Source organism: Cervus canadensis, chromosome 1 (assembly GCF_019320065.1).
Source record: "Cervus canadensis isolate Bull #8, Minnesota chromosome 1, ASM1932006v1, whole genome shotgun sequence".
Taxonomy (NCBI): domain Eukaryota; kingdom Metazoa; phylum Chordata; class Mammalia; order Artiodactyla; family Cervidae; genus Cervus; species Cervus canadensis.
Genome location: NC_057386.1, coordinates 61,770,497 through 61,791,701, shown reverse-complemented (window position 1 = coordinate 61,791,701; position 21,205 = coordinate 61,770,497).

Below are 21,205 nucleotides of genomic sequence, written 5' to 3'. Positions count from 1 at the left end.
AAAACTAATAAGGAAATACGTCTTTTTTTAAAAACACTTTTATATTTCTTTTTTTTTTTAATTTTTTAAAATTTATTTTTATTAGCTGGAGGCAAATTACTTTACAATATTGTAGTGGTTTTTGCCATACATTGACATGAACCAGCCATGGATTTACATGTGTTCCCCATCCTGATCCCCCCTCCCACCTCCCTCCCCATTCCATCCCTCTGGGTCTTCCCAGTGCACCAGCCCTGAGCACTTGTCTCATGCATCCAACCTGGGCTGGCAATCTGTTTCACACTTGATAATATACATGTTTCAATGCTATTCTCTCAGATCATCCCACCCTCGCCTTCTCCCACAGAGTCCAAAAGTCTGTTCTATACATCTGTGTCTCTTTTTCTGTCCTGCATATAGGGTTATCATTGCCATCTTTTAAAATTCCGTATATATGCATTAGTATACTGTATTGGTCTTTATCTTTCTGGCTTACTTCACTCTATATAATGGGCTCCAGTTTCATCCATCTCATTAGAACTGATTCAAATGTATTCTTTTTAATGGCTGAGTAATATTCCTTTGTGTATATGTACCAAAGTTTTCTTATCCATTCGTCTTCTGATGGGCATCTAGGTTGCTTCCATGTCCTGGCTATTATAAACAGTGCTGCGATGAACATTGGGGTACATGTGTCTCTTTCAGATCTGGTTTCCTCAGTGTGTATGCCCAGAAGTGGGATTGCTGGGTCATATGGCAGTTCTATTTCCAGTTTTTTAAGGAATCTCCACACTGTTTTCCATAGTGGCTATGCTAGTTTGCATTCCCACCAACAGTGTAAGAGGGTTCCCTTTTCTCCACACCCTCTCCAGCATTTATTGCTTATAGACTTTTGGATAGCAGCCATTCTGACTGGCATGTAGTGGTACCTCGTTGTGGTTTTGATTTGCATTGCTCTGATAATGAGTGGTGTTGAGCATCTTTTCATGTGTTTGTTAGCCATCTGTATGTCTTCTTTGGGGAAATGTCTGTTTAGTTCTTTGGCCCATTTTTGATTGGGTCATTTATTTTTCTGGAATTGAGCTGCAAGAGTTACTTGTATATTTTTGAGATTAATCCTTTGTCTGTTTCTTCATTTGCTATTATTTTCTCCCATTCTGAAGGATGTCTTTTCACCTTGCTTATAGTTTCCTTTGTTGTGCAAAAGCTTTTAAGTTTAATTAGATCCCATTTGTTTTTTATTTTTGTTTTTCCATTTGTCTATTTTTTCTTTTATTTCCAATATTCTGGGAGGTGGGTCATAGAGGATCCTGCTGTGATTTATGTCAGAGAGTGTTTTGCCTATGTTCTCCTGTAGGAGTTTTATAGTTTCTGGTCTTGCATTTAGATCTTTAATCCATTTTGAGTTTATTTTTGTGTATGGTGTTAGAAAGTGTTCTAGTTTCATTCTTTTACAAGTGGTTGACCAGTTTTCCAGCACCACTTGCTAAAGAGGTTGTCTTTTTTCCATTGTAAATTCTTGCCTCCTTTGTCAAAGAAAGGTACCCATAGGTGCATGGGTTTATCTCTGGGCTTTCTATTTTGTTCCACTGATCTATATTTCCCTCTTTGTGCCAGAACCAACTGTCTTGATGACTGTGACTTTGTAGTATAGCCAGAAGTCAGGCAGGTTGATTCCTCCAGTTCCATTCTTCTTTCTCAAGATTGCTTTGGTTATTCGAGGTTTTTTGTATTTCCATACAAATTGTGAAATTCTTTGGTCTAGTTCTGTGAAAAATACCGTTGGTAGCTTGATAGGGATTGCATTGAATCTATAGATTGCTTTGGGTAGTATACTCATTTTCACAATATCGATTCTTCCAATCCATGAACATGGTATAATTCTCTATCTATTTGTGTCCTCTTTGATTTATTTCATCAGTGTTTTATAGTTTTCTATATGTAGGTCTTTTGTTTCTTTAGGTAGATATACTCCTAAGTATTTTATTCTTTTTGTTGCAATGGTGAATGGTATTGTTTCCTTAATTTCTCTTTCTGTTTTCTCATTGTTAGTGTATAGGAATGCTAGGCATTTCTCTGTGTTAATTTTATATCCTGAAACTTTACTATATTCATTGATTAGCTCTAGTAATTTTCTGGAAGAGTCTTTAGGGTTTTCTATGTAGGGGATCATGTTGTCTGCAAACAGTGAGAGTTTGACTTCTTCTTTTCCTATCTGGATTCCTTTTTTTTTTTCTTTTCTGCTCTGATTGCTGTGGCCAACACTTCCAAAACTATGTTGAATAGTAGTGGTGAGAGTGGACACCCTTGTCTTGTTCCTGACTTTAAGGGAAATGCTTTCAATTTTTCACCATTGAGGATAATGTTTGCTGTGGGTTTGTCATGTATAGCTTTTATTATGTTGAGGTATGTTCCATTTATTCCTGCTTTCTGGAGAGTTTTTATCATAAATGGATGTTGAATTTTGTCAAAGGCTTTTTCTGCATCTATTGAGATAATTATATGGTTTTTATCTTTCAATTTGTTTATGTGGTGTATTACTTTGATTGATTTGCGGATATTAAAGAATCCTTGCATTCCTGGGATTAAGCCCACTTGGTCATGATGTATGATCTTTTAATATGTTGTTTGATTCTGTTTGCTAGAATTTTGATAAGGATTTTTGCATCTATGTTCATCAGTGATATTGGCCTGTAGTTTTCTTTTTTTGTGGCATCTTTGTCTGGTTTTGGAATTAGGGTGATGGTGGCCTCATAGAATGAGTTTGGAAGTTTACCTTCATCTGCAATTTTCTGGAAGAGTTTGAGTAAGGTAGGTGTTAGCTCTTCTCTAAATTTTTGGTAGAATTCAACTGTGAAGCCATCTGGTCCTGGGCTTTTGTTTGCTGGAAGATTTCTGATTACAGTTTTGATTTCTGTGCTTGTGATGGGTTTGTTAAGATCTTCTATTTCTTCCTGGTTCAGTTTTGGAAAGATACTTTTGTAGGAATTTGTCCATTTCTTCCAAGTTGTCCATTTTATTGGCATAGAGCTGCTGATAGTCGTCTCTTATGATCCTTTGTATTTCAGTGTTGTCTGTTGTGATCGCTCCATTTACATTTCTAATTTTGTTGATTTGGTTCTTCTCCCTTTGTTTCTTGATGAGTCTGGCTAACAGTTTGTCAATTTTGTTTATTTTTTCAAAAAAACCAGCTTTTAGCTTTGTTGATTTTTGCTACGGTCTCTTTAGTTTCTTTTGCATTTATTTCTGCCTTAATTTTTAAAATTTCTTTCCTTCTACTAACCCTGGTGTTCTTCATTTCTTCCTTCTCTAGTTTCTTTAGGGGTAGAGTTAGGTTCTTTATTTGACTTTTTTCTTGTTTCTTGATGTAAGCCTGTAATGCTATCAACCTTCCCCTTAGTACTGCTTTTACAGTGTCCCATAGGTTTTGGGTTGTTGTGTTTTCATTTTCATTCATTTCTATGCATATTTTGATTTCTTTTTTGATTTCTTCTATGATTTGTTGGTTATTCATAAACATGTTATTTGGCCTCCATATGTTTGAATTTTTAATGTTTTTTTCCTGTAACTGAGATCTAATCTTACTGCATTGTGGTCAGAAAAGATGACTGGAATGTTCATTTTTAAAAAAAATTTGCCAAGGCTAGATTTATGGTCCAAGGTGTGATCTATTCTGGAGAAGGTTCTGTGTGCACTTGAGAGAAAGGTGAAATTGATTGTTTTGTGGTGAAATGCCCTATAGATATCAATTAGGTCTAGCTGGTCCATTGTGTCATTTAAAGTTTGTGTTTCCTTGTTAATTTTCTGTTTAGTTGATCTATCCATAGGTGTGAGTGGGGTATTAAAGTCACCCACTATTATTGTGTTATTGTTATTCCCCTTTCATACTTGCTAGCAATTGCCTTACATATTGCGGTGCTCCTATGTTGGGTGCATATATATTTATAATTGTTATATCTTCTTCTTGGATTGCACCTTTGATCATTATGTAGTGTCCTTCTTTATCTCTTTTCACAGCCTTTATTTTAATGTCTATTTTATCAGATATGAGTATTGCTACTCCTGCTTTCTTCTGGTCTCAGTTTGCATGAAATATTTTTTCCAGCCCTTCACTTTCAGTCTGTATGTGTCCCTTGTTTTGAGGTGGTTCTCTTGTAGACAACATATATAGGGTCTTGATTTTGTATCCATTCAGCCAGTCTTTGTCTTTTGATTGGGGCATTCAACCCATTTACATTTAAGGTAGTTATTGATAAGTATGGTCCCATTGCCATTTGCTTTGTTGAGGAAACACAAGTCTTAAGTGATACATTATATGAAATGGATCTCATTGATATCTTCAGGACATTCCATCTAAACGCAGAAGAATACACCTTCTTCTCAAGTGCACATGGAATATTCTTCAGGATAGACCATACCTTAGGTCACAAATCAAACCTAAGTAAATTTAAGAAAATTGAAACTGTATCAAGCATCTTCTCCAACCACAATGCTATGAGACTAGATATCAATTATGAGAAAAAAAACTGTAATAAATACAAACACATGGAGATTAAACAATACATTTCTAAATAACCCACAGGTTACTGAAGAAATAAAAAGGGAAATAAAAAAATTTCTAGAAACAAATGACAATGAAAACACAACAACTCAAAACCTATGGGATGCAGGAAAAGCAGTTCTAAGAGGGAAGTTTATAGCAATACAATCCTACCTCAACAAACAAGAAAAACATCAACTAGACAACCTAACTTTACACCTAAAGCAACTGGAAAAAGAAGAAGAGAAAGAACCCAAAATTGCTAGAAGGAAAGAAACCATGAAGATCCAAGCAGAAATAAATGAAAAGGAAATGAAAGAAACAATAGTAAAGATTAATAAAACTAAAAGATGGTGTTTTGAGAAGATAAACAAAATTGACAAACCCTTAGCCAGACTCATTAAGAAAGAAAGAGAGAAGAATAAAAAAAAAAAATTAGAAATGAAAAAGGAGAGGTTACAACAGACAGTGCAGAAATACAAAGGATTATAAGAGACTATTATGAACAACTATATGGCAATAAAATAGATAACCTGGAAGAAATGGACAGATTCTTAGAAAAGTTCAATCTTCCAACACTGAACCGGGGGGAAAAAATTATGAACTACCCAGTTACAAGCACTGACATTGAAGCTGTGATCAAAAATCTCCCCCCAAAAAAACAAAAGCCCAGGACCTGAGAATTCTATCAAACATTTAGAGATGAGCTAATGTCTATCCTTCTAAAATTCTTTCAACAAATTGCAGAGGAAGACATCCAAACTCATTCTATGAGGCTACCATCACCCTGATACCAAAACAATATAAAGACAGCACAAAAAAAGAAAACTACAGGCCAATATCACTGATGAACATAGAGGCAAAAGTCCTCAACAAAATTTTAGCAAACATAATTTAGCACCACATCATAAAGCTCATACACCATGATCAAGTTGGGTTTATTCCAGGGATGCAAGGATTCTTCAATATATGGAAATTAATCAGTGTGATGCACCATCTAACAAATTGAAGGATTAAAAACCATATGGTCATCTCAATAGATGCAAAAAAAGCTTTTGACAAAATTCAGTGCCCATTTATAATTAATACTCTTAAAAAAATGGGCATAGAAGGAACCTACTTTAACATGCTGCTGCTGCTGCTAAGTCACTTCAGTCATGTCCAACTCTATGTGACCCCATAGACGGAAGCCCACCAGGCTCCGCAGTCCCTGGGATTCTCCAGGCAAGAACACTGGAGTGGGTTGCCATTTCCTTTTCCAATGCATGAACGTGAAAAGTGAAAGTGAATTCGCTCAGTCATGTCCAACTCTTCACGACCCCATGGACTACAGCCCACCAGGCTCCTCCGTCCATGGGATTTTCCAGGCAAGAGTACTGGAGTGGGGTGCCATTGCCTTCTCCGACTCAAGGCCATAGATGATAAGCCTACAGCAAAAATTATTCTCAATGGTGAAAAACTGAAAGCATTCCCCTTAAGATCAGGAACAAGACAAGGGTGTCCACTTTCACCATTATTATTCAATATAGCCTGAGAAGGCAATGGCACCCCACTCCAGTACTCTTGCCTGGAAAATCCCATGGATGGAGGGGCCTGGTAGGCTGCAGTCCATGGGGTCGCTAGGAGTTGGACACGACTGAGCAACTTCACTTTCACTTTTCACTTTCATGCATTGGAGAAGGAAATGGCAACCCACTCCAGTGTTCTTGCCTGGAGAATCCCAGGGACGGGGGAGCCTGGTGGGCTGCCATCTATGGGGTCACACAGAGTCGGATACGACTGAAGCAACCTAGCAGCAGCAGCAGCATTTGACGTAGTTCTGGAAGTCCTGGCTACAGCAATCAGAGAAGAAAAAGAAATAAAAGGAATCCAGATCAGAAAAGAAGTAAAGCTTTCACTGTTTGCAGATGACATGATACTGTGCATAGAAAATCCTAAAGATAGTGTCAGAAAATTACCAGAGCTAATCAGTGAATTTAGCAAAGTTGCAGGATACAAAACCAATACACAGAAATCACTTGCATTTCTATATACTAACAATGAAAAATCAGAAAGAGAAATTAAGCAATCAATCCCATTCACCATTGCAACAAAAAGAATTAAATACCTAGGAATGAAATTACCTAAGGAGACAAAAGAACTATACACAGAAAATTATATGACACTAACTTAAGAAATCAAAGATGACATAAACATATGGAGAGATATTCCATGTTCCTGGGTAGGAAGAATCAATATTGTGAAAATGATATACTACCAAATGCAACCTATAGATATAGTGCAATCCCTATAAAATGGCATTTTTCACAGAACTAGAACAAGAAATTTCACAATTCATACGAAAACACAAAAACCCTGAATAGCCAAAGCCATCTTGAGAAAGAAGAATGGAACTGGAGGAATCAACTTTGCTGACTTCAGACTATACTACAAAGTTACAGTCCTCAAGACAGTATGGTACTGGCACAAAAGCAGAAATATAAGCCAATGGACCAAGATAGAAAGCCCAGAAATAAACCCATGCACCTATGTGTGCCACTCCCTTTTTTTTTTTTTTACAAAGGAGGCAAGAATATACAATGGAGCAAAGATGGCCTCTTCAAGTGGTGCTGGGAAAAATGGACAGCTACAAGTAAAAGAATGAGATTAGAACACTTCTTAACACCATACACAAAGATAAACTCAAAATGGATTAAAGACTTAAAGTAAGATCAGAAACTATAAAACTCTTAGAGGAAAACATAGGCAGAACACTCAATGACATAAAGCAGCATCCTCTATGACCCACCTCCTAGAGTAACAGAAATGTAAACAAAAGTAAACAAGTGGGACTTGGTTAAACTTAAAAGCTTTTACATGCAAAGGAAACTATAAACAAGGTGAAAAGACAACCCTCAGAATGGGAGAAAACAAATAGCAAATGAAACAACTAACAAAGGATTAGTTTCCAAAATATACAAGCAGCTCACAGAACTCAATACCAGAAAAATAAACAGCCCAATCAAAAAGTGGGAAAAAGACCTAAACAGACATTTCTCCAAAGAAGACATAAAGATAGCCAAAAAAACACATGAAAAGATGCTCAGCATCACTCATTATGAGAGAAATGGAAATCAAAGCTATAATGAGATAACACCTCACACTGGTCAGAATGGCCATCAACAAAATGTCTACAAATAATAAATGCTAGAGAGGATGTGGAGAAAAGGGAATGCTTTTGCACTGTTGATGGGAATGTAATTGATACAGTCACTATGGAAGACATATGGAGATTCCTTAAAATGCTAGACATAAAACCACCATATGCTGGGTCATATATGGTCCAAACCACCACATGACCCAGCAATCCCACTCCTAGGCATATACAGAAAACAGCAAAATTCTGTAAAGCAATCATACTTCAATAAATAATTAACTTAATAAAAAGATAATATATATGAAGCATTGAGGCAAATCTGGTAAATAGTAGGTGCTCAATAAATTATAGTTATTTTTTTATGAAAAAGAAGAACAATGTAATGATCACTAGTTCTATATAAATAGGAATTTCTAACTGCATCTGCAAGTTGCCCAAATGAAATAAAAACGGAAATTATATGTGCACATTTGCCTTTCTATTTGCAAATATCAGTCAAAAATATTTATCAGTTTCCAACTGTTTCAAAGAACTATAGAGCATAAAATACTAGTCATTAAAAGTTATGGTTCATGTTCTCAAAAGTTTGTTAGTCTCAAAACATCTTGAAAATATTAGTTGGTAAAGCAGTATTTCAACAGGAACATAATAGAATCTATCTAAAGATTCAGCAAGTTAAAATTCTATAACTGAACATGTGTCTTCTGGGAGTCTGGGGGTGAATCATCAGGATTAATAACATTTTAATTTACACAGGAAAAATCATGGAATTCAAATGTCAGCTACAAAATCCTAAAGCCAACTTTCTATGTTGTGTATATTCCAGGGGTCTTACCAGATGGGAATCTAGATTTAATTCTCTATTCCACCTGATCAGTCATTAAAAGATAAACATGAATTTATAAAATTTTCTTTACAATCAAAATTATTTTGAGTAAAGTGTTTCAGTGTTTATTTATTTTTTCTTTTCTTTAGGATGCACTTAAATGTCAATGACTCACTCTCAAAAGAGAAATTTGTACTTTTTCTAAATTATCCATTAGTCTCTGACCATCACATCAAAATTTTTTGCCATTTTTTTTCATCTTTTTCAAGTGTTTTCTCAAATCTCAATGAGGATTACTTTGGCTAGGCTATTTAAAGTTCTTGGCCCTCTTGATCACTTTTACTTAGCTTTCCTTTTTCTTTCCATTATTATTATATTTCAATATGTGGTATATTTTTTTATTTTTTAGATAGATTGCTTCTTATTCATCTCCCTCTGGAGAATATAAGCACCTTAACTTTGGTCTAAGCAGTGATTTTTTTTTTTTTTTAATATAAGCATCTTGGAATTGGTCTGGGTAGCAAAAGCAAAAGTAAACCAATAGGATTGTGTCAAACTAACAAGCTTTTGCACAGCAAAGGGAACAATAAATAAGCAAGAGAATGAAAAGATAACCTATGGAATGGAGAAAGAAAATTGCAAACCATGTACCTGAAGAGAAGTTAATATCCAAAGAATGCAAGGGACTCATAGAACTCAATAGAAAACAGCAAACAAACAAAAACCCAACAGGACAAAACAAAACCCAAATCCTAAATAAACTGATTGAAAAATGGGGAAAAAAGTCTGAATAGATATTTTTAAAAAATATATAGAAATAGTCAACAGGTATATGAAAAAATGCTTGTCAAAAATCATCATGAAAATGTAAATTGCAACCACAATATCACCTCATATTTGTTAGAATGGCTTTGTCAAAAAGACAAGGAATTACAACTATTGATGAGGATGTGGAAAATAAGAAATCCTGTGCACTGTGGTTGAGAATATAAATAGGCACAACTTTTATGGAAAACAATATAGAAATCTTCAAAAAATAAACTTCTCAGCTGATACAGAAATCTCACTTTTGGTTACATATTCAAAGGAAATGAAATCAGGATCTTGGAGAGATATCTGCATTCCTGTGTTTATTGCAGCATTACTCAAAATAACCAAGATGTGAAAACAACATAAGAGTCCACAGATGAATGGAAACATATATACACAGATTGGAATATTATTCATTCTTAAGAACAGTGAACTCCTGATATTTGAGACAATGTGGATGAACCTGGAAAGCATTATGCTAAGTGAAGTAAGCCAGGCACAGAAAGCCAGACACAGATCACTGCATGATCTCACCTCTATGTGGAATTTCAAACAGCCAAAAATCGTAAAAATGGAGAGTAGAATGGAGGCTGCCATGGGCTGGAGTGGTGAGAGGGAAGTGGGGAGATGTTGCTTAAAGAGCTTCAAGTTTAATTTATTCAAGATAATCATCTTGTTCTGGAGATCTAATGTATCAATGTGACTGTGATTAACAATACTATATTGTATACAATCATCTCCCAGTGATACTCATGGGAAATTGGTTCTAAAATCCCCAGCAGATACCAAAATCTGTGGATGCTCAAGTCCTTTTTTATAAAATGGCATAGTACAGTCGATCCCTGGACAACATGGGTCTGAACGGTGCAGGCCAACATATGTCTGCATATTTTTGAATGAATATGTAGACTGGTACTACATAATCTGCAGTTGGTTGAGTCTGTGGATTGAAACCGTGGATATGGAGAACCAATGATAAAGTTATATACAAATTTTTGACTGTATATGTGTGGGGTATTTAGTATTATCTAAACTGCAAGGTCAAGGCTATGGTTTTTCCAGTGGTCATGTATGGATGTGAGAGTTGGACTGTGAAGAAAGCTGAGCGCTGAAAAATTGATGCTTATGAACTATGGTGTTGGAGAAGACTCTTGAGAGTCCCTTGGACTGCAAGGAGATCCAACCAATCCAACAACCCAAAGGAGATCAGTCCTGGGTGTTCATTGGGAGGACTGATGCTGAAGCTGAAACTCCAGTACTTCGGCCACCTGATGCGAAGAGTTGACTCATTGGAAAAGACCCTGATGCTGGGAAAGATTGGGGGCAGGAGGAGAAGGGGACAACAGAGGATGAGATGGCTGGATGGCATCACTGACTTGATGGGCATGGGTTTGGGTAGACTCTGGGAGTTGGTGATGGACAGGGAGGCCTGGTGTGCTGTGATTCATGGGGTCGCAAAGAGTCGGACATGACTGAGCGACTGAACTGGACTGAACTGAACTGAAACCTCTCATTGTCCAAGGATCGACTGTATTTGCATATAACCTAAGCACATCCTCTGGTATACTTTAAATCATCTCTAGATTACTTACAATACTTTGCTGTTGTTGTTCAGTCACTCAGTTGTGTCCAACTCTTTGCAACCCCATGGACAGCAGCATGCCACGCTTCCTTGTCCTTCACCATCTGCTGGAGCTTGCTCAAACTCATGTTCATTGAGTCAGTGATGCCATCCAACCATCTTGTCCTCTATCATCCCCTTCTTCTGCCTTCAGTCATTTTCAGCATCAGGGTTTTTCCAGTGAGTCATGTCTTCGCATCTGGAGGCCAAAGTATCAGAGCTTCAGCTTTAGCATCTGTCCTTCCAAAGAGTATTCAGGATTGATTTCCTTTAGGATTGACTGGTTTGATCTCCTTGCTGCCCAAGGGCCTCTCAAGTCTTCTCCAACATCAATTTTTCAGTGGTCAGCCTTCTTTATGGTCCAACTCTTACATCCACACATGACTACCAGAAAAGCCAGAGTTTTGACTATATGGACATTTGTTGGCAAAATAATGATTCTGCTTTTTAATACACTGTCTACATTTGTCATAGCTTTTCTTCCAAGGAGCAAGTATATTTTGATTTCGTGGCAGCAGTCACCATCTGCAGTGATTTTGGAACCCAAGAAAATAATGCCTGTCACTGTTTCCATTGTTTCCCCATCTATTTGCCATGAAGTGATGGGACTGGATGCCATGGTCTTAGTTTTTTGAATGTTGAGTTTTAAGCCAGCTTTTTCACACTCCTCTTTCACCTTCAGCAAGAGGTTCTTTAGTTGCTCTTCACTTTCTGCCATAAGGGTGGTGTTATCTTCATATCTGAGGTTATTGATATTTTTCCTGGCAATCTTGATTCCATCTTGTGCTTCATCCAGCCTGGCATTTCTCATGATGTACTATGCATATAAGTTAAATAAGCAGGGTGAAAATATATAGCCTTGATGTATTCCTTTCCCAGTTTTGAACTAGTCTGTTCCATGTCCTAGTTTAACTGTTGCTTCTTGACCTGCATACACATTTCTCAGAAGGCGGGTAAAGTGGTCTGGTATTTGCATCTCTTGAATAATTTTTCACCATTTGTTGTGTGATCCAGACAAAGACTTTAGTGTATTCAATGAATCTGGAATTCTCTAGCTTTTTATATGATCTAATGGCTGTTGGCAATTTAATCTCTGATCTGTCTGCCTTTTCTAAATCCAGCTTGAACATCTGGTAGTTCTCAGTTCATATACTGTTGAAGCCTAGCTTGGAGAATTTTGAGCATTACTTTGCTAGCATGTGAAATGTGTGCAATTGTGCTGTAGTTTGAACATTCTTTGGCATTGCCTTTCCTTGGGGTTGGAATGAAAACTGACCTCTTCCAGTCCTGTGGCCATTACTGAGTTTTCCATATTTGCTAGCATATTGAGTGCAGCACTCTAACAGCATCATCTTTTAGGATTTTAAATAGCTCAGCTGGAATTCCATCACCTCCACTAGATATTTTTGAAGTCATGCTTCCTAAGCCCCACTTGACTCAGCACTCCCAGCTTGTCTGGTTCTAGGTGAATGATCACATCATCATGATTATGCAGGACATTAAGATCTCTTTTGTATGGTTCTTCTGTGTATTCTTGCCACCTCTTATTAATATATTCTACTTCTGTTAGGTCCATACCATTTCTGTCCTTTATTGTGCCCATCTTTGCATGAAATGTTCCCTTGATATCTCTAATTTTCTTGAAGAGATCGCTAGTGTTTCCCATTCTATTGTTTCCCTCTATTTCTTTGCATTGTTCACTTAGGAAGGCTTTCTTATCTCTCTTGCTATTATTTGGAACTCTGCATTCAGATGGGTATATGCTTCCTTTTCTGCTTTGTCTTTCACTTCTTTTCTCAGCTATTTGTAAGTCCTCCTCAGACAACCATTTTGCTTAAATGCCATGCAACTATTTGTAATACAATGTAAATAGTATGTGAATAGTTACTTGTGCACAGCAAATTGAAGTTTTTCATTTTGGAAATTTCCAGAGGTTTTTTTTTTTTTTTTTAGTATTTTTTATTTGTAGTTGATTGAGTCACAGATGTGAAACCTGTGGATTTAGAGGGCTGACTATGTTTGACATTTCTTAAGATGGTGAATCTTAAGTGTTCTTTATCATACAAAAAGCAAAGAAGAAAGAAAATAATAACCAATAGAGGAGATAGATATATTAGTTAGCTTGTGATAATTATTTCACAATTTATAAATATATCAAAACATTAAATTTATACCTTAAGTATATACAATTTTTACTTGCCAAAAAAATGGAGTCTAAATCCTGGTTGAAAACCTAGTTAGTCCAGCTGAGTTTCCGCTGTGTAACCTGACAGGATGTTAACCACATAGAATGTTAGCTGAATACATCTCTGAATAGACTCCCAAGTGATAGTTTTTTTGCTAAAAATCTGATCATTTTACAGATAAGAATTTTCTAAAGACTTGGGCAATTAAAAACCAATTCCTGGGAGATAGAGTTTGGAATATTTTCTTTGTGCTCTCATGCTTTCTCACTTTTTGTGTTACTATATTGAATTCATATTTCTGCTTTACTTTTTACTTTACATTACTGCCTATTACTTTGCAGGCTCCTTGAAGAAAAAAAAAAAGTTTTTCTTTTTGTGTCTGCAGTGGTTAGCACAAATAAGTATAGATTAATATTTCTGCATATATTGCTACTTTATAGACAGTATTGATGAAAGGATTAAAATTTTGTATTGAGTAATGATTTTTCTTTAAAGCTACCAACAAGCACTTGCTGGTTAATACTGGTAAATCAGTACTTTTAAACTTTTCTAATTTTAACCCACAAGTAAGGATTTATTTGTATGTTCTGATCCAGTTCCATTGGCATATGAGATATAAAAAGTTGTATAAAAAGGCTATAGTTAGTAATACTGGACTGCATACAGGAAGCCCCCACATAGGAACCTTCAAGCTGTGAACTTTCAAAGATGCAGATGTGCATTGCTCATCCAACCTGTGGACCAGAGTTATAGTGACTTTCAAGGAATATTGTTTACAGTGTTCACCTGAAACTGTCACAACATTGGTGAGAGGTTATGGCAGTCACCACGAATGGGCTTTGAAAGAAGCTTTGACCACGGTTTGTCCACAGTTTTCATGGATTTGAAAAGGTGATTAAGTAGTTCAAAGAGGTCTTCACCAACTTAGTGACCCTCAGTGAGAAGCTGCAGCTACAGCTGCAACAGGGTGACGTCACTGGACTTCTTGCTGTACAACATGAGGAGCTTACTCATCAGGGCATAATGGAATCAGATACCCAGAGAAAGGATGAAGACAGACAAGAAGAAGAAGTAACTGAAGAGCTGAAGAGATTCACAACGCAGGAAACGGCAAGGGGACTTTCTTCATTTGAGGAGGACTGTTGGTTCTTGGTGCACAAGACCCAAATGTAGAATGGTGCACCAAGGTTCCAGCAGCTACTCAGGGTGCAGTCCACTGCTCCTGTGCCATCTGCAGTGAGAAAAAGAACTGTTACCAAGACATCGTCGGATGTTTTTCTCAAGAGTGTTGATAGAATTGAGTCCAGCAAGGAACAGAACCTGTGAGTGTCAGGTGTGAGTGAAATTGCAGCTCGCCTCCCTCTCCTGCCGCCGCTGAGCCTTCAGCTCCACCAGCCCCACCTCCGCTACTTCCGCCAGTCAGGAACTCTTCCTGCCTATTCGCTCAGTGCCAGTCCCTGGATGCCAGCTGCTGTGTATACTATTATACACTTCAAGGTACTGTACTATAAGATTAAAAATGTTTATTATTGTGTTTGGTTTTATGCATTATATCTTTGAAAAGTATTATAAACCTATCACTGTTCAGAGCTACATGGCTGATTGTGTTGGTTGTGTCCTTAGGCTAACTTTGTTGGACTTATGAAAAATTTGGCCTTATGAACATGCTCTCATTCATATGTAGGGAGGTTGCTATATTTGAAAATAGCTAAGAGAGTAGATATAAAAGTTCTCATCAGAAGAAATAAAATTTTTAACTATATGTGGTGATGGATATTAACTAGACTTATCACAGTGATCATTTTGCAATATATACAGATAGAATCATTAAGTTGTACACGTTAAACTAACACAATATTATATGTCAATTATATCTAAAAAAATAAAAAGTGCCATGAAATAATTTATGTATTTCTCTCTGGTATTTCCTATTTTATTTAATTTTATTAAACAAATCTTGGCTGGATCAGTATCATTCCTCACAATGGACATCATGACCAGCAGCTTGAAAAATACCATCCTAGTGATGTATGTTCTTTGTTGTCCTGAAGAACCTGATGACTGAAGAACAAAGCATGCACTCAGAAAGCAAGAATACAGAAAGCCAGAGGCTGATGAAATTCACAGCAGAAGAGTACAAGGAGAGATCTGTGAAAACACTTGGGAAAGTGAGTTTTAGGCTGGGTTCCGAGAAAGTGGATGATGCTGGATGAGCAGAAATAAAAGAGAGTTGTATCTGGGCAAAAATTTAGGACCCTGATATCTCCCAGTCCTTACTGCATTCAAACAGATAGAACTGAAAAAAACCACAAGAAATTTGGGAGAAAAATATTTTTAAAATGTATTCTGCCCTTGGTTTATGTACTACTGAAGACTAGCTTGAAGAATTTTGAGCATAATTTTGCCAGCATGTGAAATGAGTGACATTGTATGGCAATGTGAATATTCTTTGGCATTGCCTTTCTTTGGGATTGGAATGAAAACTGACCTTTTCCATTCCTGAGTGGCTACTGCTGAGTTTTTCAAATTTGCTGACATACTGAGTGTAGCATTTTAGCAGCAGCATCATTTACGATTTTAGGACTATGCAAAGGTCTATTAGTCAAAGCTATGGTTTTTCCAGTAGTCATTTACAGATGTGAGAGCTGGACAATAAAGAAGGCTGAACACCAAAGAACTGATGTTTTGAAATTGTGGTGCTGGAGAAGACTCTTGAGAGTCCCTTGGACTGCAAGCAGATCAAATAAATCAACCCTAAAGGAATCAACCCTGAATATTCATTGGAAGGACTGATGGTAAAGCTGAAGCTCCAATACAGCCACCTGATGTGAAGAGCTGACTCTTTGGAAAAGACCCTGATGCTGGGAAGGACTGAGGGCATTAGGAGAAGGGGGCAGCAGAGGATGAGATGGTTGGATGGCATCACTGACTCAATAGACATGAGTCTGAGCAAACTCTGGAAGGTAGTGAAGGACAGGGAAGCCTGGTGTGCTACAGTCCATGGGGTCTCAGAGAGTCTACATGACAGCAACTGAACTACAACAAAAACAATGAATTCTGTCCTTAGATTGTTTCAATTCCATCTTTTAAGTTCTCAGTACTGGTTTTGTTTTTAATGAACCTTGACATGGTAGACTGTGTTATTGGTGTGAAAACAAGAAGCTTGGCCTAATGTCAAAAGATTGGTGAGTGAATGAATAAGTATATGTTTGAAGTTTGTATATATAGTGAATTTTACTTTAACAGGCTTATTGTTATGAATGGAGGGCTCTCTCTAATGCTGAAGAGTCCCAAGATAGATTAAACAAGGAGTGCTTTTAAATATGAACTTTAAAGAAAATCTCAAGGACATATTTATGAATGGCAGGCATGTTTTTGCAGCTGAGCTTCTTTTCACATGGGCAACTCTGTGTGGAGGGTCCTGGTTGTGTACAATGGGAGATTGATTCATTGATGTAAAGACAGTTAATGATTCTCTCAAGGTCTATGGGAGATGGTGGAAGTGAGAACTCCTCTTGAGGATGCCTGTGAACTGAGGAATGGAGGGAAGACAGTACAAGGTCCTCAGTCTGAGTATATTGAGAAATAGAAACAGAGAGAAAAAGACTTGTTAAGGCAGTATTTTGCAGAGGGTCATGTGCCTTCTTCATTTCCTCTGGAGAACATGCCTTTACAATTGCCAGTTTGCTTATCAATTCCCAGAAAGACTCCTGATTTGGATTTTATAAAGAAAATCTGAAGATTAATTTAAGAATATAAAATCTATGTTTTTGAGTCAGAATTCTTGACAGTTAATGGGACAGCTAAATGGGCTATGATGATTACATTAATCTTTTATGATTCTGATATTCTGATACTTTTTACTGGGAAATTGATGAGTCTTTACTAGGTGAATTTGATAAGAATCTCTCTTTGCTGGTCTGTTGTCTATTCTATTCTGCTTCTGTTATTCTGTTTCTTGGAGCGGTTTCTTCTTCTGTTTCTTCTTCTGCTGTACTGTCCTTGTCCCATGCTGTTTGCCCTGGGAATGGTTGCTGCTGGCATTAGGGTTTGTAATAACTATTTCATAAAATATGAATTCTCGGTAATTACCCACAACAGTTTAAAAATAGGGTTTGGAGTAGAGTTCTTGAAGCTAGTTGTTCCTACTGAGCAGTTTTAGAAGTGGTTTGAAGATCCATTTGGTTAACATGTTTAAAACCTTAAAAGAATATTTGACTTAGTTAAAAATGTTTAACAAAAATTGCAATTTCAAAATATATAGCAATTTCAAAAACAAAATTGTAAAAATCTTTTCACATTTTAAGTCATGCAATACCATTTTATGTGGGATATGGTTATATTAATATTATAACATGTTTGATATAATAAAGCTAGTCAAGATTCCTGTGTCTCTGCCTCAGAGCTTTCTCTAAACTAAGGGAGACAGATTAGCTCTTGCTTTCAGTTGGGCTTGGGGTGGTAGGGAATCAAGGCAACTCTGGGCCAATGCTTGGTCTCCTGTCCTCAGGTGGGGAATGCGGGAAGCATTCTGTATGCTTCCCTGAGGTTTGTAGAAGCAAGCCCTTTTGCCCATAGCACACCTTGATCACACGGCCTTGTACTGGCTTTTCCTCCTTCTCCGTTACTCTCCCAGTTCCCACAGTCTTACTTCCTCAGGCCACCAAGTAAATACTTGAGGGTAAGTCTCAAGTTTTGCTTCCAGAGAAATACAAATGATGATACCTAGGGATCATCTTTCTATTTATACAAGGAGTGGTAGACTGTTTCTTCTTCTGTTCCTGAAGTTTCAAAAATCTGTGCAGGTACAGGTTTCATTTATAGAATCTACTTTGACTTCTTTCCTGTAAAGAGAGATCAGTTTTCATGTTGATATCCAAATGGAGATCTAAATGTGCATTTGGCCAGAGGTTCTTGGATTCCAAAATCTTTCCCAGGTTTCATGCCCCTGCAGCTGTTGCACTGTCTGCATCTTCCTGAGGTTTTATTAAATGACAGATCACCTACACTGTAGGCAAATTTCAAATAACTTGGGAATATGTCATGAAAAGATACACAAGTGGTAATACTACTGACTAATGGACTCTGATAAAATAGAAAGTTAGGTACTGTATATTCTTTGGTCAAATTTAAAATAAAACAAGGGGCTTCCAGGGGCTTGCAGTGGTAAAGAATCCATCTGCCAAGGCAGGAGATGTAAGAGACCCAGGTTCAGTTTCTGGGTGGGAAAATCCCCTGGAGAAGGAAATGCAATGCACTCCAGTATTCTCGCCCATGGACAGAGGAGTGACTGGTGGACAGTCCATAGGGTTGCAAAGAGTTGGACACAACTGAGTGACTGAGAAAAACATACAAAATAATATGTAGCCCAGTGAAACCTGGTTTGCTGCATGAGGACTGGAGGTCAAAGGAGCTATTCAGAGATTGTTTTTAGAATCTATGCCATAACTGAGGGAAGCTTGTCCCTGAGTGGTGGTGGCTGGGGATCACTGAATCTGGGAGGCATAGCAAGTTAAAATTATTCAGTATTTAACATGATGAAATGTGTAATGCCAGTCAGAAAAAAAGGAAGCAAAGTAACTTAAGGAAAATGGTCATAGTACTAATGGCCATGGAGCAGTTGGTGGCAGAAACGGTAAGTTTAACTTCTAATGTGGTACTTTTTCATGCCTTTGAGACAGTCTAATGTGGCATAAAGAATGTAGGCTTGGGTGTGTGAATTTTTGTGTTCTATTTGCAGTTCAACTCCACTGTAAGTGATGTGAGTTTCAATTAAGTCATTCACCTCTCTGACCCTCAGTTGAAAGAATGATTAATAACTATACTCCAGAATAGTTTTAAAGATTAATGGTGCTAATTCTTGCTAGATAAAAGCTCCAAAATTATAGCTATTGCAACTATACAGATGGCAACACTGGGAGGCAGTTGGGGGATGTGACACTCGCAAGAGAAAGATGCCTTGTCTAGATATGCAGATTTGATATTTTCCTTCTTGTAGGTACAGGAGAGAAGCACTGACTGAAGCAGCAGAAAATTATAGCACAGTTTTGATAGATTCTAAGTGAATAAATAAAGGGGGATTAAGTGAGAGGGGTGGTGGATAGAAGAAGAAAATCTTTAAAAGTGAAAGAAAAAGTTTCTTTGGAGAGAACTAGGATCTTCCTCTAAAAGTTAAATATTTGGTGTAAAGTAATAATAGTGGCTAAGTTCTTACTGTACACCTTCACAGATGTTAACTTATCTATATCCTAAGATATAAGTGTTACCTTACATAGGAGTAAACTGAAATACAGAAAATTTATGCAGCTGATAAGTTTGTTCTCAATCACGTACTGCCTAGTATAGCTAGAAAATATAATTGATAAATATTTAGATGATTTCTGTGCTATTTTATATCTGTTAAGACAAAATAGTATTGGTCCTTTTGAGACAGAAAATAGAACATTAATATTATTAATATTTTTCCTTATTACTCTATCATCTTTCATTCTATCTTAAAATATCTTGAAATATCTTAAAATATCTTGAAATAATGTGAGGGAGAAGAACGTGAAGTCTCTGTTTCGAAATAAAATTTGACTATTGACTTGATTCTTAATCCTACACTGTATGCATGTGTGTTAGTCACTCAGTCATGTCCGACTCTTTGCGAACCCATGGACTGTAGTCCACCAGGCTCCTCTGTCCGTGGGATTCTCCAGGCAATAATACTGGAGTGGGGAGCCATTTCCTTCTCCAGGGGATAATGCTAACCCAGGGATCGAACCCAGGTCTCCCGCATTGTAGGCAGATTCTTTACTGTCTGTTTGTTACTCAACTTCTGTTTGTTAAACACTGTTAGGCATTTGGCACAAGGCTTTGTGTCTGCTTTTGTAAAATACATTTGAACTATTGTGGATCAAGGTATCAGTACAACTCACGTGCACATACAACAGGTAGGTACAACGTAAGGCTGTATGATTAAGATGCAGATTCTGATCCAGAAGCTGGGACCAAAATTCTGTCTTTCTAACAAGTACCAGGTAACACCCATGTTCCTGGCCAACGGACCACAATTTGAGGCTCCAGGTCATGAAGCAGCATTTATAGTGTTAGCTGTTTTTTGCTAGGGTGCGAATTGTTAAACGTCTTTGAAACTTTTACTGTAGTTTCTCTACATAAGAGAAACAATCCGTAAGAATGGATTGGCAGAAGCATAAATCATCACTGTGTTAGACAAGGTTGTGTTCAATCATTTAAGACAGAGCATTTTCCTCTTTTTCCCACAGTACAGATTACTTGTCATGTATTTATTTGCTACATTCACTAGATAAAGTTATAGATTGTGGGCAAAAGTTGGGTGGTAGGTGTCACTATCTAGCACTGACAGATAATACGGTTTTGGAGAAAAGCAATGCTAAATAGAAGAGCATAAAGAGAATGGAACTCTACACAAATAGTACAAACCATTTTGTTTCTGAGTGACTTGAAGGAATATGAGAATAACATTTAAGCAAGAGTTTTTAGAAAGTAATTTTCTTGATTTCAGTTTATTATTTTACTTTTAAGACTACTTAAATTTTAGCTTGACCTTTTGAAAGTAGGGAATTGTTGTTTGTCCTCGTGTAGATTTAGGTAGTGAATTCAATTCAATTTGACTAAAGAATTTTCAGTTACTGTGTGTAAGACGTGAGGGTATAATTAAGTACAAAATGTAAGAGTACATGTTGCTTATTGTGACAAATACATGTGTGTGTGACAAAAACATGAAACATACAAGAGGAGCAGACATTGACTTCAGACTTGGTTTTGTTCTGAGAAAGAGAAGAAGGGAAATGTGAAGAATGGGCTAACTGTAGCCATATTTGTAATATTAAGTATTTTTAAAATATCTGAAATAAAAATTGTAGTTATAGATCATTAAATGTTAATATTATTAAAGTAGTATTTTTAAACATAAGTTGTAGGTACACAGATGCTTATTATTTTTTGTATGTTTGAAATACTTCATAGTGAAAGAACAATGATTTCTACTTTTCAAGGAATTTACTATATGGAGTAATAATTCATAAAAAGTGATTACAATCAAGTAGCTTTAGCTTTCTGAAGTGGAGGCAAATCCAGAATT